Raw genomic sequence first — 24,263 nt, 5'->3', positions numbered from 1 at the left:
CACAAGTTAAATGAACCATTTTAGACTTTGCAGTCAGGCTTCAGAGGGCGATAGCTAATTCTAACCTGCCACCAGCTACTCATGATGCGGTATTGACAGAGGCTTTGTGTAGTAATGCTAACCCGATTGCACAAAGTATTTTGCAGACTCTGTCATCTTCGACACTGTTACCTCGTCCATTGCGAACAGTTGCACTTCAGGAGAAAGCAGGTCCATCAGGAACACCAACCCTGCTGGTGCAAGTCGTAACTGCACAGATGTGTCATCACTGTGGACAACCTGGTCACATTAAATGGAAAAGGAGGGATCCAAAGTTTTTAGCACTGCTACTGGTTTTGGTGTCCTTGGTCAATGGTGATTGCCCGTACAACTGGACACTGATACAACTTCAAGAATCGCGAATACTACAATCTATAGTGACTCCGGGTGCTCCCTCCTTCAACGTCACGGTCTGTCAGCTGATGGGCCCAGATCTACTGAATGGTTGGCGAGCCCCAAATTGTGCTAGTAACAGTAACAGATGGGACACTGGGGGTAGGAATACATATTGGTGCCCAAGTTCAAGTCCTGGTAGGAGTTGTTATAATTCCCCTGGTTATTTTTATTGTGCCTACTGGGGCTGCGAAACTATTGCCACAGCATGGACCCTGAGTCAACCTGATAGATTTCTTACAGTAACGTGGGGTCCCTCTGGCTGTAAGACCCCTTCTAAAACTGATGGTGGGACGCTATGGCACCGTGGGACTTGTAGGTACCTCTGGATAAATGTCACTAACCTGTCCAATCCAGCTTGGTTTATTGGCAAAACTTGGGGAGTAATGCTTTGGACATCAGGTACTGATAGGGGCACCCTTATTAAAATCGTAAAAGAAACCCCATGGTACACCCCTCAACCTCAACCCCTAGGCCCCAAAGTAGTAATCTCAGTGCTTCTACCCCCACAGACCCGTGCCCCCGACACAACTCCTGAAGCGCTTAAAGGTACAATTCGTGTCCCTCAAAAGACTCGTACCGAAAGCCCTGACCCTTATGCCCTTTAGTCCATGATGCAGATGATGTATTTGACCTTGAATGAATCTAATCCGAACCTCACTAACCCCTGTTGGTTCTGCTATGGCAGCAAACCCCCGTTTTACGAAGGTATTGCTTGGGATGGCACCTATAATTTCTCTATGGCAAATAACCCCGGTTCATGTAAGCAGGAGACGTCTAATATCGGCCTCATGATGTTAGCACTCGGGGGCAGGGTGGGGGGGAACCTGTCTGGGCTGGGTGAAAAGGAGCAGGGTCTCATTGTGTGCTTATAACATCTCAATAGTCCTTTAGTGGAAACATCAAATGGGTTATTCCCAGAGAAGGAGGGTGGTGGATTTGTTCCAAGAAGGGCCTTGTACCGTGTGTATCACTTTGAACCTTTTAATAACATCACTGATTTTTGTATCCAAGTCTTAGTTATGCCAAGGTTTCTGTATTATCCCTTGGAGGACATCTATGCACACTGGGAAAAACAACCACCACCTGTCTGGGTCAAGAGGGAGCTGATAACAGCCATAACGGCCGCAACCCTCATGGCACTTGGAATCACCGGAACGGCGACTGGCGTCACCTCCCTAGTTCAACAACAGAACGGCTGGACCTCCTTGCGTGCAGCAGTTGATGAGGATTTAGAAAGACTTGAATGATCTATCTCGGCCCTAGAGAAATCCCTATCCTCGTTATCGGAGGTGGTCCTACAGAATAGGTGGGGCCTAGACCTTCTTTTCTTACAGCGAGGAGGCCTCTGTGCAGCCCTGCAAGAAGAGTGCTGTTGTATGCGGACCACACGGGCATGGTTAGAGATTCACTAGCGAAATTGCATGAGGGTTTGTTACAGCGTAAACAAGAACGTGAGGCACAGCAAGCATGGTATGAATCCTGGTTTAACCAATCACCCTTGCTAACCACTTTATTATCTAGTCTTGCTGGTCCTCTTCTTATTCTGATGTTGCTTTTAACTTTTGGACCTTGCATTTTAATAGATTAGTAGCATTTATTAAGTCTTGCTTAGACACAGTAGAGGGATAGTATGTTTTGTTGGCTCACATGACCGACCATCATCACCAATGCACTTAATGTTGTATCTTTGTTAGCATGGAAGGGGGGAATTGTAGTACCATAGGGATGTGGCGATGTGGAAGATCATGTGTTGTGACGGAAACGTAGGAACTAAGTAGAAAACTGCCCACAAAGGGAATGGCTCTGTTACTAGTATATAAGTGCCTGTGTCTTTCAATAAACTGCGGTTTTGCCTTCCTCTCCATGAGAGTCTGAGTGCTGATGGTCCCTCGGGTGCTGCGCTGAAGTTTGGACGCGTCATGAGCTGCAACATCTGAGGACTAGTTAGCTCCAACTACAATATTTTGGAATTACAGTGTGGTAAGGCTGTCATCTTAGAGATATAGGAATAAACTACAACTTTTGGAATGATATGAGTTCATTGGGAAAAGAAGCCCTGAAATCTCTTTAATAGACCACAGAAATTCCCATATGCATGTCGGAAAATGAGGCAAAAAGACATCATCATCCGGGACTTAATGGTGGTAGCTGTTAAAACTCGAGCCACAGGCTTCACCAGAAATCTATATTCAGACCCAGTTTTCAACTAAAAAGGGGGGGGGGAAAACCAAAACCTCTACAAACAAATGTACATTGCTCAATACTCCAATATTCCTGGTCCACTAAAACTTCTCTAATGAGAAATTAAGAATGAAGCAGAGCATGGAAGTGAGCAAAATTTGATTTATGCTTCAGGAGGAGTAGGTCAATAGTCCCAGGCTGAATGCAAGGTTGAAATATGAAACAATCATGTTGGCATCCATCATTGAGACCTGTGGTCGTCCTTGAGAAAAGGACCTGCCAATACACTCCCCGTTCCTTGGAATTTATTAATAAGGAAAGGAAAAATTATAAATCATTTCTTGGGAAAAATAAAACCAGAATTAGTTTCATAGCCTGAGCCAATGAGCAGCACTACTAGGCTACCTGTTTCAAAACAGAGATAGTTTTATGGCGAATGTGTGCACAGAATCACATCAAAGTACATTTCAGGAGAACTAGGACTTCTGTATAATTTAAAGAGGCAGCTTTCCTTGGAGCTAAATAGGAATTGAATAATGCCATAGGCGTTTTCACATTCATACATGATTTAAGAATTATTAAGATGGATTACCACCCTTACAAATGCTTGTAATAGAGGCGCCCAAATTATGAGAGGAATCTTCTGTTGCACAAAAAGCTCTGTAATTGATTTCTAATTATTGATCATAGCAGAATCCCTTTTATGCAGTAGCAACAAGTGTTGGAGGATAATTTATATTTAGAGGATATTTATGGATAATTATTACCAAAAGCAGGTGATATAATCTGTTTCAAAATATGATCTGTTTAAAAGCCTTTGTGCTTTACGCAATGTAGTGTTCTTGAAGTGCTCGAATGTGTTCTTCCCTTGATCATGCAGAGGTCGGAAGCAGCAGCTATTGCTTTAACAGCATTTCAGAAGGATGCAGGAGGAGACAAGTGAGCTTTAGCAGGGCTTCGACAGGTCCAGGCTGGCGGGCTGGAGCAGCCGTCAGTTCTGCGTGTTGCTGTACGCGCAGCACCTCCTGATGCTTTAGTATGGCTGACCCACAATCCTCCAATTATACTGCTTTTCATTTTGGAGGAACTTTTAGGGGTAAATGTTGTGTATTCCCCTGACCTGATGGATGAAAATTTAACTGCCAATAAGGGGTATTTTGGGTTTGGTTTTTTAAGACTTACTTAGCACAGGACGTCGACCCACAATGGTGCAGGCTTCCTTGTGGCGCCCTACCCTAGGCTGCCTTGTCCTTCTGGGGAACAACTTCAGGCCAGCTGGTGGCATGGCCAGGAGCCAGCTCCATTCCCCTTCCCTCCCCCTGTTGTCAGAGGGACCTGACAGAGCAGGTCAGTCATCCTGAAGCTGTTTCTTTCCCCTATTTCCCGCTCACTATCTGGGAAAAAATATTGTCTAGCTGTGGACAAAATAGTGATCCTGAGAAGTTGCAGAAATGTTTAATCCTTTTCCATGAAGGAGGAACAAGCTGGGGGCAAGGGGGAAAGGGGTGATGCCCGCTGCCTGCACCGAGGGCAAGGTGGGAACTGGAACAGGCTGATCAGTGTGGGGAGAGGAGGGAAAACAGAGTGGATCTTACAGTCGCTGTAGTTGAGAAGTGAGCTCGGAAAGAAGCGGGTGGGCACAGAGCCGTTCCAGTTGAGGCAGGCCCATACGGAAGCGGCGTGGGGGTGGGGGTGCCCGGGCATCCCTGCTGGGGGCTCGCACCACCTCCTCACTTCGCTCTGCACGTTTCTTTTTGAACTGGACACGGGGGAGGAATTTTCTGTAACATACCTTCCAGCTGGGTGTGGGAGGTGTTCAGCTCCATCACCATCTGCTAAGGAGGTGTTAGAGAACAGAAAGGGCTTTTTCCCTATTCTATTTCAAGAAAGGAAAAAAATGAATTTGTGTGTGTTTCTGTGTCAGAGTTTGCAGCTTACAGCAATAATAGCAAACCTCATATAACAGCTGAAGAAGTTTTTATGTAATGTGGAATAATAATTACAGTCAATTCTTTTCAATGGTATTTCACAGTATATTTTTCTCCCAGAGCAATATTCCATTACAGCCAAAATGCATAAAGAGTTAACAGTCAATTCTATGCTCCTATACTAATAATTTATTATTAGTATTACTTCGAATTGGCATGGCTCAGCCACTGCATAACGGAGATCAGAAGCAATCAGCCAGTGACGAGTGTGCCTGCTGTTCACATGCAGCTGACACAAAGCCTCCACCACCTTATTGACAACAAAAGATAATTTAAGTCAGGGCGACTATGTTCATGTATTTAGATTTATTTGCATTTCTCTGATTCTCCTGCTTCTGATGACTGTTGAAATAAAGGAATTACAACCATTTTTAATAGTGCTCATTGTGGAAGCAGTTTTGCAAACTTGAAGTTTTATAACAAAGAGGTTATCATTTCCTTATGATGCTGGGGGTCACGAGCACCACTGTGGTATATCACAGCATTGTGCCTCTGGTCACCCTCCTACGCTGAAACCCTGTGCACAAATCCCAACAGAAAAGTGATGGTGGGCTGAGAAGCAATTCCTCTTTTAAAGCATGGGTGTGAAATTTATACCTGTATTTCTGAATAGACTTGCAGAAGATTGGTATTTCCTTCCATGGCTTACAGAGCCTGTTAGCTCACCAAATGGCCAACATTATATTCTATTAACAAATAAATAATATACCCTGTGGTTTTCTGTCCCTAAGCAATCTGTGGAAATCAGGTCACTGGGTTTAGTCAAAACATCATTCTAAAACATTTTTGTTTTGCTGCTATGTATGCTTTTGTGTAAATGAACATTTCTTTAGATGGTGCAATACAGCAAAACTCAGTTCCAGCTCAGTAAAATCAGTAAGATTTGAAATTGTTTCATGCTTTTAATAAGACTTGGTTCAGCAAAACTCTTCTGTAGTTGCTGGAGTATGGACTGAAATCAACAGATGTTTTGCTTGAGTACAGGCTGATGATAATAAGGTTAATGCACTTCACTATTTATTTTCAAAGTCTTGGCTTCACCTTTGAGGAAGTGTGTAGTGGAAGAATATGCTTTTCCTGAAAGAACATAATAATGCAGTATTTTATATGGTTTCATTTCAAGGTAAAGATTTCACTGAAACGCATCGCCTTATGATGCTAATCACCTCCTGGGTCAATTCTGCTTGCAATGGGCTCTCGTTTCAAATGCAGCCTGAAGGCTGGAGATCAGCATGCTTGGAAGCAGTGGTGTGAAATGGTCTGAGTGGCCTAAATGACATTGTTACTTCAAGGTTCTGCACCTTGAATGACTGCACAGCTGAATCACCGTGTTTCCTTAGGTTACTCAGCCTGATATGGAACCCACTTGCAAATGCTTATCGATGTGACGTTTTGTGTGACTTCAATGCATATACATGTATTTTCTTTACAAATTTAGAAAGAACTCTGCTGTTTAAGTGGTTAGAACACTGCAGATGTTTTAATTGCTTTGGAACGATTCATGGTCCCATCCCTACCAGTAATGCTGCCGAGGGAAAAGCTGAATTGTGTGCATGATGTGCATCAGTCAGGTTTCTGCAGTGTTGTTACAGTCTGAGGGTTTTGTGTGTCAGTAGGTGTCAGCATTCAGTTACTGTGTAATTGAGCAGCCTGATTGAATACTCATGGCAACACGCCTGCAGAATTAATGCCAAGTATTCCACAAATGGTGCTTTAGGATAGGATTATTCAACCAGAAGTTTCTCGATATGCAAAGGGGAAAAAAAAATGCTTAAAGCTCTGTTCACTGTCCAAAAACCTAGTTTCACCACTGAAAATAATGCTCTGCTACTTCATGCTTGTTTGATAATGCGCAGTGCAAACGTAAGCACCTATCTGTGCAGGCTCACTTGTGTTTGGACTTAGATTTGCATCGGTACGGGTGCTGCCTCTGCCATGCAGGGTGCAGGTCACAGTGTGGGGAGCTTCATTTAGCGGCAGCTGTTCCTCCTTTCCCTTTCAAAGCTGAGATTAACTCTCAGCTGAGCTTCTGTGATAAATCTTTGCCGATAGCTGCAAAGTGCCCATGACTGCACCTCCCTTTCTAACCATGTTACATCCTTAGTTTGCTCTCCATGCTTGTACATCTAGTCTAGTGTTTGGTTGATGGGTTAGGATTAACTATGATATATGCTATAACTAGCTTGCCTGGGAGATGCTGCAGTCCTCTTAGGGTGATGAGGATACTTCTAGAAGGGTTTTCAGAGGTGTTTCTGAGCAGACATCAGCTGGGAAAGCAGAGTGATAGGACTGTCACTCTCCTTATTGCTGCCTACTAATTTTTAGGAACGATCCTTTGAGGAAGAGGAGCTTCACAGCTCTTCCGTAATGCAGAGCTTCAGTTTTGACCCGTTTGTGTAAGGAAACCATATGGTGACATAACAAATCTGGAAATGACACAGATTACAGTCTAAGTACTGCTGAAAAGTAAACTAATACATAGAAGTTCTTCAGAATAAATGTGTACAATGCGAGTTGGGGTTTTAAAGCCTCTATGGTAGTTATTACTGTTCAGTTACCATCCCTACTCTGTGCACTTAACTCCACACATGAGCAGTCCTTGCTAAATGCTCCGGCCATGAAGTAGGACCTGCCTCCTCACACAGACTGCAGTTAGTTGAAACTGAATAATTTGCTCTGTGTAATTGGCTTTGCAAGGAGCGGAGAACCCCTTCAAACAAAGATCTAGCACAGTTACCTTTGTATCCACCCTAATACCGTTTCCTCTAGTAGAAGTGGAGATTTAAGTTAAATCAGGAAGGCTCATATATGCTGTTACTTTCCATTTCTTTCCTTTTCTCTCTCTTCCCATCTGCTGCGGTTGAAACAGCAAGTAATACTTTTTTCACAGACCTAGTGTGCAAATGACATTGGATTTATAAACCTGAAGTGGGCTTGCTTGGCTTCCCAGACTTGCAATCTCAGAAAAATTTCACCTCAGCTGCAAAATGCAACTCCAAGAGAAATGTGTTATGTTCTGCAGCCAGCACAGAGGACAGTGAAGTGATCAGATGGCCCTTGGCGGTGTCTGGGTCATCTGCTTGGCGTTAGGAGCAGATTAGATCACATGTCAGGCAGCAGCAGCCCCCAAGGCAATGTCTCTCAAGCTTTACGGTTTATGATCCAATTCAGTCAATTAAGGATCTTCTTGTATCTTGTCTTAGGAAATTGTCCTGCACTGGGAATCGCTTTTTATGCTCCATTTATTTCCAGTGATAAGGTGGCCTTGCAGGTTGAGAAATTCCAGTGTTGAGGGATTACCCAAAGTATATCGCCTGCCCTTGCCATCACAGCCCCTACCCTGCCAGGTCGGGGAAGCAGCTGTGGGCTCATCTCTTCTTCCTTGGTGGCCACAGACCGTTGCTCCCATGCTGCTTCATGAAATGTAGCTGCCTCGTCATGAACCTCTTCTGCTGTGTCTTTGGCACTGGGGACACAGCATGTCCTAGTCGGCAGCCACAGGGGTGTGGTGTGGGAAGGCAGGGTGTCATCTGCCACTTCTGATGGGTGACCCTGCCTGTATGTTCCCCTTGCTTCATCCCATCGACCCGAGTCGCAATTAATTCTTTTGTAATGTAGTTAAAATCTAAGGGCAAAAGGTAACGTTAATTGTGTAGCAGTGGTGATGGCAGCACAGGGATTTTTATTATTGTTACTGATTTACAATATTGGTGAAGAAAAAATAATTACCAGCTATTCATTGAGCATTCCTTTTAACCATCATGCGGCAGGAATATAGCTAGTGCTGGCAACTAATCTCCTTGTAGGCTTTTGTGAAAAATGCAGGATTATCCCCTTCATTTCACCCATTCAGCTTGTTTCTAGCTCATTTTGCTTTGCTATTTCTCTACAGAATGCCAATTCTGCTTCATGACTCCATCCCTTCCTGGCTGACACATTGATCCTTCCTCAGGAGGCTCCGTACTGTGTTCCTCAGTAGTTCAATATTATATTCTAACCTCAGTATAATGATTTCATTTAAAACACTAAGACTTTCTCATCGTACAAGTTTAAAATATGCTGCATTTAGCTGTGGTGCTGTCTGCACTCGGCAGCCCAGCACGAGCAGAAGTGTATCAGGAACATTTGCAGGACGAAGCAACACGTTTTAATGGAATCATTATTTTTGGGAGGTAACACAATAGTGGCGTATCTTGCAGCATCAGGACTTTTTAATTGAATTCTCTTTCTTGAATACCCTCAGAGGAAGAGGACAGCAGCTTTCTGCGAGCACAGAGGTGGAAGGGCTACTGGGTAGGGGTGAATGTCAAATCCAGGAGGTTTTGTGTCCTGGGTTAGGTACGTGCTGCTAGGAATTGTGCTGTAGGGAGTGTGGAAGGAATGTTTGCTAATCCCTGACCTAGGCCCAGCTGTTTGTGCCGTGATACGGCTGCAGGTGGTGACACACATCTCCCGAATCGCTCCTCAGCACACGTGCTTAGGCACAGCAGCCAAGTGAGGACACGGTAAGGGCCACTGGCATGTAGTCGGGGTTCAAAGTACAATCCCATATTCCCAGAAGCTTGGGAAGAGAGAAAAAGTGATTATAAAAAAGTGTTGGGAGTTTTTTGTTTTGGGTTCCACTAGTAGTTGCAAGAAAGTCTACTGTGTGGGTGTTGACATTTGTACAGTTCCTAATGTGCTGGGAAAGCTTTTCATGAAAGGCTCCTCAGCCATGTCTTCCTATAAAGATGGGAATGCTCCTAGTTACTATTTATTTTTGGTAAAAAATCTACCTATCTGCAGATTTGGCAAATACTTTGCAAATAGATTGTCTACCATAAAAGGAATAAAAACAAAATCATGTGCAACTGAACACGAGAAAGTAGAATAAGTAGAATCTCTGGCAGTATGTTTTAGGATTTGGATTATAAAACATTTCCAGTCCCAAAGTAAGTTGTCTTATTTATGCATTTGTTTTGGAATTGCAACTGAACCGAACAAGTGGGGGTTGTTGTTTTTTTTGTTGTGTATTGGGGGTTTTGGTGGGATTTTTGGTGGTTTTTTTTTTCTTCCCTTTCTCTGTGATTTTCACACAGTGAGAACTAGGAAGCATGCTGGGCTCACGCGGGTTCTCTGCTCTTGCTGGGTGATGCCTGCCTGGGCTCTACCCTCTTTTACAGTGGTGGATTCCACCTTAGAGAGTGACAATTACTGACACTCAATCTAGAAGCTAATGGAAATGAGCGTTAGTTGTAACCATCTTCACAGAACTGGACAGAGAAGTTGCTGGTGCATTTTCTTCCCTGTTGCCCAGAAGCACTATGACCATCTCTCGTAGTGACGGCACTTCAGCAGCACTGCAGCTCTCTTCCCACTATTCCTTAAAACACATCACTTCTGTGATACGCTGGTGCAGTCAAAAGAAAAACAGGCAGGGAACCTGCCCTGGGCCCAGAGCCGACACGAATTCTTCTGCACCATAATACCTTGACTCTTGATATTTACTCTTTTCTTCCCTGCTTTTGTGCTTGGTTGTTAACGTTAATTTTTGTGCCTGTATTAACCTTGCATAAATTCTGATGGTGCCTAGGGTCAATACTTCTGCATTGTTATTTAATCTATTTTCCCCCTTCCCATAATCAATTTGCCAGCACGTGATCATTTCATTTCCTTGGCACCCCACTTACTTTTCACTTTTCTTTATCAGTTGATTTACTGCCTCTAGACAGAAGATGAATAGTTTGCACTTTGTACTCTTAAATCAGAATAGAATGGGAAAGACTGGTTTAATCATATTTTATTCCAACCCCGCTTATCTGTATCACCTATTGCTTAGCCCTGTCAAGAGTGATATGTCTGCAATATCCTATCTTTGCTGTTTGCTCACCACAGTGCCACAGGTTTTGCTTATTCATGATTCCAGCGTTGTTTTGTAACAAAGCTGTGTGAAAAGCCCTCCGAGCAGCTTTGTTGCAGATTCTGACGGTTTAAACAATGGGACTGAGTGTAGCTTGCAATAGCAATTCAATAATAGTTTGTATTTCTATTTAGACCTCACCATATTTTGAATGTGAACTGTCAACGAGGTCTTAGTTCAGCATAATGTTTATACGTATTCTTAGCATGAAACTTATTTCAAGCCTTCCAGCTACAAACATTTTACCTGAAGTAGAAACGTCCAATGTACCTCAAGAAGTAAAGTCCAATAATTGTTGGACTAGTGGTTATTTTTGCGTAGACTTATACACCTTGTTGGACCTGGGTCTGGATGCAAAAAAGTGGTTTTGATTTCTGATGTATTTGGTATTTGATTCACATTGGATTCTAAAGCAGAGATCAAAACAACTTTTTTTTTTTTTTTTTTTTTTTGTGTATACGTGTGTGTATATATATTGGGAGCACTTTTTTTTAGGTGATGTAGTATTTTTATCTTAGATGAAAAAAATAGTTTGAACTAGTTTTTCAATGGACTCTGAATTTCATGGCTCAAACTTCTTGGATACACCTCCCTAATGTTTTGGATAGTGCATCTGGGAACAAGCAATCCATTCCTTTCATGGCCAACGATTAAAAGTGTTTCAGTGCAGCTTGGCAATGCAAAATGTTTTAGATCTCAAAATAGTACAAGGTGAAAAAATAGATTTGAAAATTAAATAAATAAGTTTCTCATGATACATACTGATACACACATATATATATGGAGCATTCAAATTACTTTTCATCAAAAGAAAATATTTGACAGAGGCAGACAGTGACAGGATGTTTTTTCGTTGCTTTTTTCTTGAACTGTATTTGAGCTGACATGATGTGTGTACAGGAGCTGACCTTTCAGTGGAGCTGGTTTTCAACCTGAAGCACATTGAAGCTTTCTGCTCTGCCGCACTGATCTCTGTTTTTAGTAATAAACAATTAAAAATATCCTTTATTTGATCAACTAGAGAGCACCATTGGTGTAATTTTCCTTTTACCTCTTACCTGTTGCCAGAATACAGAACCATTTATAATGGCTGGAGCAATGCTCTGTGTGGCTGTGAGCAGTTTATTCAGAATTTTCCATTTCTTCCACTGGAGTGTAGCTACATAAATGATACCATGTGATCTTTAATTTGTTTGCTATTTTATTGGCTGTGAATCAAGCAATAGAATAGCTTTTGTGTTCAACTTGAAAGGCTTAGACTCAAGACTAGGTTCCCTGTCATTGCTTAACACTGCGGCCTCTTTGAGGGGACCAAGGTAAATTGAATTATGTCTTTTACAAGGCTCAAGCTAAAACCGCAGTCCTGCCTGAGCAAAGCTTTTCAAAATTATGTAATTCACTGGGTTTTTTTTATAATTTTATAATATTTTTACAACCTTCTCCACAATTCAGTTAAAAATCTCTTTTCTGTTTTGACCACTCCTCATGTTATTACGTACAAGTTCCTCTTCAGCAGCCAAAGGAAATGATTACTGTCCAAAATGCTGCATTATTGAGATAAAATACAATTTTCAGTTCAGTCAGGCTAATTGAATTATTGGCCACCCCAGCCTGTGAGCTATTCTGCAATCTGCGTGGAACCGCCGCAGGACGGCTGGAGAGGCGGGCTGAAGGACGCGTGTGCTCTGAGCAGCCAACAGTAATTTTAACCAACAAGTGCAAAAAAGTGTGCTGGTTTTAAAGGTCTTGGCTTGCCCAATCAATAACACCACCTCCTCCCCCCCCCCCCCCCTCTTTTTTTTTTCTTTTTCATTCTTAAGCTTTATTCAGTCTGAACTTGTTTTTGAAGCCACAGGGACCAAGGGACCACTGAAGCTGTAACCTGCTACTCCGGTTGCACATGGTGGCACTTCACTGTGTTGTACTACTCAAAGTTAGTGAAACTTGGGGGTTTTCCCTCTACCCAAATAAGTTATAACACATACCTAGCCATCCACTGCAACCTTTGGGAAAAGTGCCATGGGGTATTTAGAGACAAGTGCTGGGTTAAGGGTTGGACTTGATCTTAAAGGTCTTTTCCAGTCTAAAAAGTCCTGTGACCCAGAGCGCTCACGAGCCCGGCCCTCAGCGGCTGGCTGGCACAATGGGCAGCGCAGAGGTCGGACCTCCAGAGCCCAAACTTCTCTGCTCAGGAGAAAGCAGCAGCTGAGACTGATGCTTTTGTTAAGAAGCTGAGGGTACTCGGTGGAACGGGCAGCTCGTGTGCCCCGTGTTCAGTCGCTATAATGCATAAGGGCAGCCTGAATCCCTCCGAAAGTACCAGGGCATCGGAGCTGTAACTGCTGAATGCCTCCCGTGGTATGGTGAAGCAAGACCTGCCCTAAAACTTAGGGAATCAGTAAGTGTCTCCTGGTGTCCTTAACTCTCACTATGTTATTAAATTGCTATTCTTCTCTTGCTGCTTTTCTTACTATATTTGTTATTTTTAAGATTGATGAAGCTGCAAGGTCATGTCTTACGAGGGTATCACTGAGATCTTATTGAGTGTTTAAAAATGGGACTCATCCTTTTAAGCCAAACTTTGCCTTGGCTTTCTTGGCTGATAAATGAAGGAAACATCCTCTGCTGATGCCTGTCTTTCTCCATCAGTTATTGAATATCAGCCAGACAACACCTCAGCAGCTATGATTGAGGTAAAAAATATCCTCCCGGTCTAAAAGGACAGAGCTGTAAAAAAAATAATGGTGGCATTTGTAGGTGGCCCTAGAAGCTGCACTGCCCTGTGAAGAAGTCTTTCTAATTTGCACCTATTGCAGTCATTGTTGCTTTCTTCTTTAACAAAAAAGTAACTTTAGCTGGAGGATCCATTGCTGTTTTGTGCTTGCTGTCTCTGGAAATAATAGAGGACTTATGGAAATTTCAGTTAGTAAAACAGTAGTTTTGAACAGAATCCCTTTGCTTCGGTTTCTTCCAGAACACATTTAAAGAATGCATAGAAATTGCTTCCAGTGCTAAGGCTCAAATTGTCTTGTTAGATTGTCACTTTTGAGTGAAGAAATGGATTGACATAGATTTATTTTTTTTCTTTTACATTGATATCCAAGTTTTTTGTGTCAGTCTGATTTGACAGAAACTGAGATCTGTATTATTTTTAGACTACTGACAGTTCAGTGTCTTTCACAGATAGGGGAAAGTTTTTACACCCTTCTGAGAGGGATTACCCTGGTTAACATTTTCTCTTCTGTGCGTTTATTTCTCTTGAATGTGAGACAAAGTTGACTCTGAAGTGAATGGTACATCTGGTTAAGATGTACAGAGCTTTAATGCACATGTTAACTAAATAATCTATGTGTGATTTCTGGAGTTCAGGCACCACATCCCTGACCTTCCACCAGCTCATACCTTTCCCACAAGAGGTCACATTGTTGGTGTGACCACATTCACTGTTAAATTCTGAAAATCTTTGCTGAGGCTACTGCTCCTGCTTGGTCCCAGGAGCACTGCAACACACAACACCTAGCACTTCTAGTGCCCTAGAGCTGTATTTTTTTTTTCATATGTATATAAAAAAAAAAAAAAAAGAAGAAGAAGAAAAATGAGCTCCTCAATATAGACGTGTTTCTTACAGTCCGAGCAAATGTGTCCCAGATGGGGTGAGAGGCTCACTGTTGTTTAATACCTTCAAAATTTTCTGTGTAATTAAAAGGCATTTCTGTACTGTTCCGGAATGAAAACCGGAAAGAAAATGTTCTTGCATAAGCTTTCCTTGTCAGACTACAGCTCTGGCTGGAAAAAACCTACAGTGACCTGAAGCTACACAGCTTTTTAAAACATTTTTATCCTGTAGGAGTTTTATTGCGATTAAGTTGTTCCAGTCTATCAGATCAATTCAGGCCCGTCTCTGTTATACCTGTGCCCTGTAACACAATAAGCAGAGGTTAAAGCAATGATGGCTTTGCCATTGGTTTTGTAGGGTGGGGGTTGCGCCTGTCACGGTGTGGCCTCACAGGTTTCAAGTGCGCAGAGCCATGATGCTGGAACTGATTTTTCCACTGCTTATAAAAGTAACTTTTAAGTAGCCTTGATGAATGCAACTAGGATGTATTTTGCAGTCTGGAAATGGCATTATTCCCAGTGCTTCCTAGTCTCTGTGACTGAATGAATATTTATTGCTAAATGTAGCTAGGAATATGAAGATGTGCACTTAGTCTGTTACTGTCCAAGAATATTCAGTACACTTCCCCTGAAATTTAAATGTATTCTGTCAGATTGGCCTTCGCTGCCTCTCCAGTGAAGTGATTCTGTAAATCACGTGTGATTTGCTGAAATTAATTTTACTATCTGTGTTATTCCTTTTATCGCCATTGTTAAGGCTCTGATACCTATAACATTTGAGTTTGTCATTGCCAGTCTTTCTCTTTTAATATACAGTTACTATACGGTATTTCACATTTCTTGGTGTGAATTTGAAAGTGCAGGTAAAAGTCTAAGCGTAATTCAAATTGCATTCCTGTGCATGAAGAAAGGCTCTAGTAATTACCCACGTGAAAACCCAGGTGCTCACGCATGCAGGGCGCAGGCGGGCAGGGGCGGCGTGCTTTGAGCCGAGCTGGCAGGGCTGCGAGCTGCTGTTGGCTCGACTCGCTTGTATTGTAACACATCCCTGAGGTACCCAGGCTGCTAATTCTGCTGACCAGTGTAAGTACATCAAGCTGGATGTCTATAGTGAGTAGGAAAAAAAAAAAAAATAAAAAATTCTGGTATTAACAACTTTACTGAGGATCCAAGAGTGAATAATTTGGAGATTGATGGGTGAAGCCAGACCATGCAAGTGGCAGTAAAGGAACGTAATGCTTGGTCAAAACCTCCACTTTTCATTCCCCGGCTACTTTTCCTGCAGAAGGGTTCTCTAGACTCTCTGCCTCGTTGATTCACTGTCTATTTGCAAATCGCATTTGAAAACATATTTCTTCTTCAGTGGTTATAGGTTCTAATTTCCTTTTTTACTCTGCCATTATTTTAACTCTATAAACGCATGATATAACTCTGTAAATCATTGTGGGAAATAACTTTTGTGAATTATATTATGTGGAACAAAGGTATATTGTACCAAGCTGCGTAAGTAATTTACCTGTAAATTCTTGGTACGATGCGCTTCAAGTGGGTCAGCTACCGGGCAAGGGAAAACGCTGTATAAAGCTGTTCATCAGTGGAAAACTGGATGGAGCCGAGTCGCTGTTCAGCTGTACCTAAAGCTCTATGGGTTATTCTGGCTGTCTTGCAAATGCAGGTAAAGGTTTTACTGAGTGACAAACAAATGTATGTTGGTACCAGGTCTTTGAACTGAGGACAGACAGTGTTCAATAGAAGTGATAAACAAAGGTGGAAGCATTAAAGAATAGCATGTAGACATTACAGTATTTTGTAGGTGTAGATTTCAGATATTAGTTATCACCAGTTGTAAATGAATCCTCATTTGAGCTTGTTCATAGGTCTCTTCCAGTTCGTGACCTGTAAATATTTCAGAAATCAAGCCTCCACTGGTGCGCAGTGCTCGCAGACACCTGCCCGTTGCAGCAGGCAGCAGGCTTCGGTTATCTCCAGGTCAGGTGGCACTTAAGTTGGTTCTCGTTAAATGATTTATTGATCAATGGTATGTACATACCTGCAAATACCACAGATTAATATGCAAATCTGTTCTTTTGTGGGAAAAGGAGACTGGTATAAACTAATTAACTTGGCAAGTTAAAGTTGATGTGCATTTATTTAACTAAGGACATGTCAATTTATCTGTTCAATCTGATTGCTGATGTCTGCGATTACAGTAAGGAAGGGTTATTGATTGAAAAAGTTCACAGCAACACTTTTCTACTGTTTTCCATGGGTGTTTTGGGGAGGATTATCTTTAGTTCTAGCTATTACGCTACTTTCTGAAAACAATAATTAATATCTTACTCATTAAAAAAAGTAATATTAGTTTAAAAGAACATAGAATAAGTATTTCAGAAATGGCCTATCTTTATTATCATGCGAGCAACGCTCTTTAACCTCTGGCATTCAGTGTATTTCTACCACTGGAGGATGGAAAATGCTGGTGAGGGTCTGAACCTGGGAGGATCCACAGGAATGACTTGAAACATGAACACTTAGCATAAGCCTTGACTTTAACAAAACGCTCTTTTTCCTTTTTGTCTTTACTACTACTTTTTTTTTCTTGGCATTGCTATTAACCTTACCAATTATGAATTGTTATAAACACTAAGAAACACTAACATCTTCACACTTCACTTGTACCGTAAAACATTTAAATGCAATCTCTTGTATATTTTTTGCCTCATAATTTGTCTATTCTTCAAAAATAAATATTGGCATTTAAATGCTTTATATGGGCACATTGCTCACTGTATAATTAGTTTGCATTTCTGAGCAATATATTCTAAACATGACATTAGATAAAGCATGGAGGGGCTTCGAGCTGTTCCCTGCCTGAGTAATTTCTCCATGTCACATTCTCTGTTATCATTCCTAGCTGGGCAGTTTAGCTGTGAATGGCCCTGTCTGGGTGCGGGAAGGTGCTGCCCCAGTGGACCCCTTGGTTAACCCTGCAGTGCACAGAGATGCTCAGTGAAACCAGAGGTCTGTGTGGGCTCTGTGCATGCTCTGCACAACTGCCAGGCACAGGAAGCCGGGATTCTGCAAGGAAAACTGGTTTTAATGGAAAGCGGAATTCCAGTGATTGCTCCTGTGATGTTCATTGGAAACTGGAATGCAGATTTTTCACCAGTTGGAAACAAGCAGATAAAAGCTCTCAGCTGAAACTTATTCCTGTGCTTGATCCTGAGACATTATGATTTCAATTCTTGCTTTGTTTGTTTTTAATTAGAAATTGAAGTTTTCTATTGAAAACATTAGATTGACCACTTTGTGCATGTTGTGTGTATGGATACATGCATGTCTATAGTTATGTTTGTCTCTTTGAAAAAGATAAAACAACCTTGAGTATATTTTGTATGGCATTGGTTAAATATGTTACCATCTCTAATTACGAAGAGAAAGGTAAAAAACCTATATGATGCCCCAGGCAGCTGCTTTATGCAGGAACAGTTTAATGCAATCTTGTAACGCTTGTGGCTGGCTGGCTAGCAACACTGGTGACTACAGAGTCATCCCAATTCCTTACTGACAAGCTTTGCAACAGAAAAGGTGTGATGTATGTTGGCTCTTCAACTAATATTTTTTTTTATATACTTTTGCTTGGCTTTTATGGAAAGACTTAATATCTATCTATTTGAACAGGCAAAAGGAGATGTCTATTTGCAAGAAGATACAGGTAAGGGCTTCAGGATATTAATAAAAATAACAATTAAAAAAAAAAGCCTGTCACTGCAGAGTCATGGGTACTCCCAGCCTCCAACAATTTGGACTTCTGGGGTTTTCAAGTCCTTTAGCCTTTCTTTTAATGCTCCACTTTGCTACACGACAGCCGGGTTTTATTTCCCCTCCTTATGCACATTGATCTTGACCCAGAAAGACAATTATTTAAAATTCCACAGACTGGTTAATCTTTGACATCCTCATGGCAGATAGAGCAAATCAGATGCCTGTATAATGCAGACATCTATCTTGTCGGAGATGTCCCAGGATCAAAAGGGTGTAGGTGAATGAGGAGCTGATAAAGATTTACGGAGCTGTTTCTGCAGCTGAGATCTCCCTTCAACAGGGGCCGGGCCCTTGCGAAATGCATCTGGAGATTTCATCTGTGCTGTGGTTTTCCTCAGCCTTGATTGTGGATTATCTCAGAAAGAAATTCAAACCAGTCTTTTAGTGAAAGGGACTCTGCAGCTGGAATTCACATCAATCTATGCCACAAAACACCGCACGTGCAAGAAGTTTCCTGATCTGACGAGCCCCGTATTAGTCTGATCACAGCACTGAATTGCAAAGAAAAATTGTCAATGTTAGCTCTTTTACGGATGAGTGCTCTTTTTTCTCCCCCCTCTCTTACAGACCAGACTGAAGGATGTATTCCATGACCAGAAGTTAATTATTGAAAAGGAAGAATCCTTTCAAAAGTAGATGGTTCTTAACATTCACAGCAAACCAGCAGCAAGTCAGTTTTCCTCACTCTGTGGACTTCATAAATATGAAGCTGAGTAGCAAATGAAAGTATATAATGGAAAGAGATTTACCTTAACTGTGAATTTTTGGGTTGTTTGGGGTTTTGGGGTGTTTGGTGGTTGATTTTGGTGGTGGTGTTTTGGTTTTGTTTTTTTTTTTTTCCTGAGGAAATAATGTGGCCTTTTCTTACCAAGAAAGGAAAGAAGGCAAAGAAGGTAAAGTTTTGAGATTCATTTCTGGATCTGCGTGGTTCACTGATTTACATGCCATGTTGCACCTGTTCATCAAACTGCAGCCATTTCTACAGGGAATAATGCAAGCTAGTATGCTAAAGGGAAAAAAATTATCAGCAGCGATAGTTTTTGTGCAAGGCAACAACGTATTTAAATTGGAAAAATATATGTGAAATATGCCTTTAAGGAATATAGCGATCTAACAGTTCTTTGGTTATGGAAACCACATTCAGTGTGCGTAGGGGGGAAATAGCCAGGCGTTTCATAAGGATGCTACTCACTGTGTGGTGTGCGTGTGCTGATACACTTTGATAGGCATTGGATAAAACCCCAAATTCGCTGCAGTCCGTGTGAGTTTTGAGTCTTTCAGGGCTTTCACTTAAAAATTCATTAAGAAATAACCATTCTAGGCAGAGGTCCAACCAGCTGGCATGTTGGCTCCCGACCCTTTCAGAAACAGGAATTAAGGGCTTTCACATGTTTGCAAATCCACCACTCTTGGTATGTGTGAACTTTTCCTTCCCTCCTCCTCCCACCCCACCTTATGCATAAAAATACCAGAGAGTTAATTCTAAAAAATACTGATGCATTTTGAACTGTTGATTCAAAACCACTTCTCCTGTGTCAGGAGGCTAAGGAAGTAAGCACCCAGTTCCTAATGCAAGGCTTCAGAAGTATTTACAGACAGCTCCTTGGAAGATCTTAGGAAGTAGAAAATTTGGGGGTTTTCATAGCTGTGTAAGATGACAGGCCTTTCTTTTGAAAATGTCCTGATAACAAAGATGTTACACTACTGCTAATAAATTGATTTGAGAATAATCTGCCACACACTCTTTGAAAGCTTGGTTTCTTATCTAAGGCAGTATTGTGCTTAAGTGGATATTTAAGTTATTTTGAGCAATAACAGCAGCACAGTCTGGCATCATGGCATGCTTTACTTTATTGTGAACACTTGCAGTATATGCAACATGGAAAGTGTGCTGATGTCACCTGGCATGTTAAACTGGATTTTTAACAATGTTAAAACAAGTGCAAAATGAATGAATCTCATCAAAATCCCAATGCAGTGGTTTACCTGAAATTCTGTCTTACAATTTTACTAATAGAAAACATTTTGTTTCTCTTTGTTTTGATTTTAATCTGCCAAAACATGTCTGTAGCCAAGGTTGGCTGTGCAATTTCTTTGACCTTCAGCTTATGATGAAATTTTTGGAAATTTTTTGTGTTTACCTATGAAAACAAAAAGCCGCTGTTAGTATTAATAGCCTCAAAATGAGTTCCTTGTTTTCTATACCTGCAGTGCCCCTTTGCTGTGGGAACTGAATCTTTGCATCGCTGCTGGCTCTTGGTCAAACCCATGTCTGTCCTCTTCCACATCCATGCACTAAATTTCTGGCTGTGATGCACATCTCCTGATTTTTGTGTTCGGTCATTTCATCTGAAAATACTGGTAATAGCCTGTAGGGTAGGTTTGGGGTTTGGGTGCGGTTCTTCCTAATTAGTAAAACATCTGTTTTGTGGAAATCTGTCCTAATCTTCCTGCAGATACAATAGAGATAAAAGTCCGATCTGGGCTGTATGCCAGCTAGGCACTATGCTTAGAGTAATAAGCATATTTATCTTGCTAATAAACACCAACTTTGAATTAAATTCATGTTTATAGAGATATAGGATGCTTAAATTTTAAGTGGAATTAATTAATAACTGGAAGAGGTTCTGTCACAGGCAAAGAAATAATAAATAAATAATTGTGCCTGCTTTTAATTGTGTAATTATCTCTCTTTTAGAATTTGGTATTTACCTTAACTCACCAAGGGAAAAGTGTCAAAACCATGATGGTTTTGCACAAATACTTTCACCTTAAAATATCCATTGTACTTTACAATGATAGAAGTTTTCTGCAGATTAAGTCTTTAAAAAACTTTGTGGTGTTAACCCACTGCCACGTGTGCTGCCGGCAGGCTTTGTTAGCACACCCGCTTGGTGCACACTCACATTCAGGTTAGATCTGTAGGTTCAAATTCTGGTTGTTCTAATGGCTGTTTTCTAAGTCATTTTTACTCTCTCAACAGAAATACCAGACACAGTCTCGCTAATATGCTGTATGTAGAGGAGTATTATAACCCACTTTTAAGTAGTCTAACTCTTTCCGTTTGTCAGTATAGGTTGATCAGCCCTCTGGGCATCACCAAACATTCTGAGTTGAGTTGCTTATGAAGTATGAGCCCAAAAGATCCTTCACAAGCACAGAGAAGCATTATTCATATTTAACAATGTGGAGACAGAGCTAATGTTTAGTCCAGACAATTTAACAGGCTACAAACGTGCTGCCAGCTGTAGTGTCTAAAACGCTTTACTGTGTTGTCTCTGTCCTATGCCAGCATCAGGTCTCAAAAGGAAGAGAAGAGGGTAAGTCTTATTGATTTGGTTTTCCTTGCCTTTTAGACTGGAGAGGGTTTTTTTGTTCATTTCTGTCAAGCACTGACAGGTGTTCTTCCCGCAGTCCTTCGAAAATAGTTTTGAACATCTGTGCACCATTCACTTCCCTGGTATTTTCCTTTTAAGTTTTAGTCTTAATTGGGATCCGTGTAGACATGTATTTAGTGTGTTGTACTCAGCAGCAGCAGAGGAGAACGTTCCCTCCCATGGAGGTAGACTCAGGAGAGGACTTAGGGCAGGTAGCTCTGTTGAAGACCCTTGCCTATCACAAGCAATTTCCCTTTAAACCCTTTCTTTTTGGGGGCAGGGAGAGATCTGTGGAACTGTTGCCATCTGTATGCCTCTGCACTGACAGTAATCGAGCTCCTCTGCCAGGTAAGTCTTCCCCACGGGCCCCTCTTAAAGAGAATTTTCCAGTTCAAAGGCTCCACAGAAATCCAATGCATCTCAACTGCCCCATCCAGCGAGACCTCTGAGCCAGCAAGGAGTTTGTTGCTGAAATCCCTTGATCTGTAATTATAGCGAGGCTTTGTGTGATGTGGTTCTGCATCCCGGCGGGATCCCTTGTGCAGATGGGAAGGCGGGTGAGTGCTCCTCTTCTTCGCTGCTTTACTTTCCAGCATTTCTTTGAGGTTTTTTTGAGCTTCACTTGCCCTTTAGACTAACCCCCTTATGCATGAGTAAGGATGAATGCTTTCTTCTCCCCCGCTTATTCTTTTTCTTTCAAACTAGTAATTTAGGTGAAGATATAATTTATTGACATAGCCATGTATCTAACATCATGCATTTGTAGGGGACCCTTCCCGAGTGCTGCCAGCGTGCACGGGCATGACCATCCACTTACCTAAGGTCCGCATGTTCACCACAGATTGCCAGAAAAGGTGACTCGCTTGGACTTTAGATGGACAGACGCACTTGTTTGAACTTAGAAAAGCAGTTGTGAATTTCTGTTGGAGAAGAAAAATCATGATAATGTACAAAAATGCTAATTGAAATTGATTGGTTTTGCTGTACAATCTAGAAAAGTGCTAATGAGGACAATATAATTAGACAACGTAATGTTAACGGAGGGTGAAGCAGTGAAATAGATTGAAGATACCATGTGGAATAACGGTGCAAGAAGGGAACAATTGGATACAAATCTGGCTTCATGCCTGCCTCTAGTGCCACGGAAACAGCCCAGGAGAAGTGGGTGTGGAGTCCAGGCGGGCAGGAGCAAGCAGCGGGGCGCACGGTGCCTGGGATGCCAGCGGTGCTCGCTCCCTGGCATGCAGGGACTTTGCACAAACATGGATCGATCTTGCTCTCTTCAAAGCATTGCCGAGACCATAGCATGGTTACAGTATGTGTAGAAAGAAGAAATACAAGTTTGCTGCTGTTTTTTATTTGGTTGGTTGGGTTTTGATGGATTTTTTCTTTGTTTCTTTTTCCCTGAGAGGACTTCACACAAACCCATCCCGAAGTCTCACGGTTCCTATGGGAATGAAAGGCATCCTTTAGACTAGTAATTTTAACAGAGTGGGTTACACTAATTTTCAAGAAATGGTTTAAGTCTCTCCTATGAGCCAAAAATTAGGAAAGTCTACCCACACTTATCAATAAGATTGTGTCTTTCTAAATCATATAGGGATGCTCCAAACTAATGCCTGTGTAAGAAGGTGCTTTAATTTGGGGTGATTTATTCTACTTAATAAAAGCTTTACAAGTAGCTTTAAGGATCAAGCAGCTTTAAAGATTGTGTTATCTGATAACTATTGTGTTATTGTGTCAGAATTGGAACAAAATCATGTAATTACCCTATTCTATATGTTCAGCACCTCAGGATATTTTCCCTTTCCACATCACAAAATCGGCACATCCTCAAGTGGAAATGGGGGGGGGTGGGGGTGTGTGGGAGCAACAAAGTAGAACTTGCTTTATCACTTTATTTGAATTTGTCATCTTCAAAGCCAATTAATTTATCAGGCACAATATTTGTAGACATAGCAGGCGATGGAGAGTATTTAAGGAAAGTGAATTTTAAACTCGAACATGAATATTAATGCTGGAAAATTGAATATATGAGTGGATTCTGGTTGTTTGGGGGTTTCTTGTTTTTGTTTGTTGTTTTTTTTTTACCAGCGAAGATATCACAAACATTGCTGTGCAACTTAAACATCTGTATGTGCAGCAATACTGAACCCCACTGTGAAATGGAAGAACAAATATTAGCACTTTAATTGCTCATAAACCATGGATGCCATTTGGTACTGGTAATTATACAGAGATACGGTCTAGTAAATCATACATTTAATAACTTTTACATGACCCAGGGAACTTGAGGAGGGAAAAGGATTGCTCATATACTACTGATGGTAACCAAATTCATTATTATAACTAGTTTGTTATTATTTCACACAGAGCTTCCATGGCTGTCCATATTTATCCCACTGTCTGTGCTAATTAAAATAATTATTTTGACCCAATTTAAATAGGTTTTGTGCTCATTTGGTATCTTCTTTTAAACTGTACAAAGAAATGACGTGTTATGTGATAGGTGCAATTAGACCAAAAAAGGAGCAAAATCTCTTGTTGGTCCTTCAAATGGTGGCCTCGGAGAGGAAAGTTGATGTGTGGAAAAATGACAGTGTTTTAGATTTGTGCAAAGAAAGGGAAAATGGATTGGTACCAACCCAAGCAGCTGCTACTTTCTTTGTGTTTGTTTTTATTTGTTTTGTTTTAACAGCTGCCAGAAAAGGTACCTTTGGGAGTTGGATTGTTTGACATTTTAGGGGTGATAAAATGGATGCACTTGGTCAGAAAAATTCTAATGCTTTTTTCCGTCCACCCTGGCCCCCTGCCACTGGCAAACAATTTAGCTCACAGGAAGAGATTTTTTTTTTTCTTGACAGCTTTGAGGATTTTATGTGTCTGATTTTTGACAAAGTCAGTATCAGTGTTCCACCAGACTTGCTTATGTCTTATAGCCTT

Source organism: Falco naumanni, chromosome 4 (genome assembly GCF_017639655.2).
Source record: "Falco naumanni isolate bFalNau1 chromosome 4, bFalNau1.pat, whole genome shotgun sequence".
In the NCBI taxonomy this organism is placed as follows: Eukaryota; Metazoa; Chordata; class Aves; order Falconiformes; family Falconidae; genus Falco; species Falco naumanni.
The sequence above is the reverse complement of the archived record's forward strand: the minus strand, read 5'-3'. Positions refer to the sequence as shown.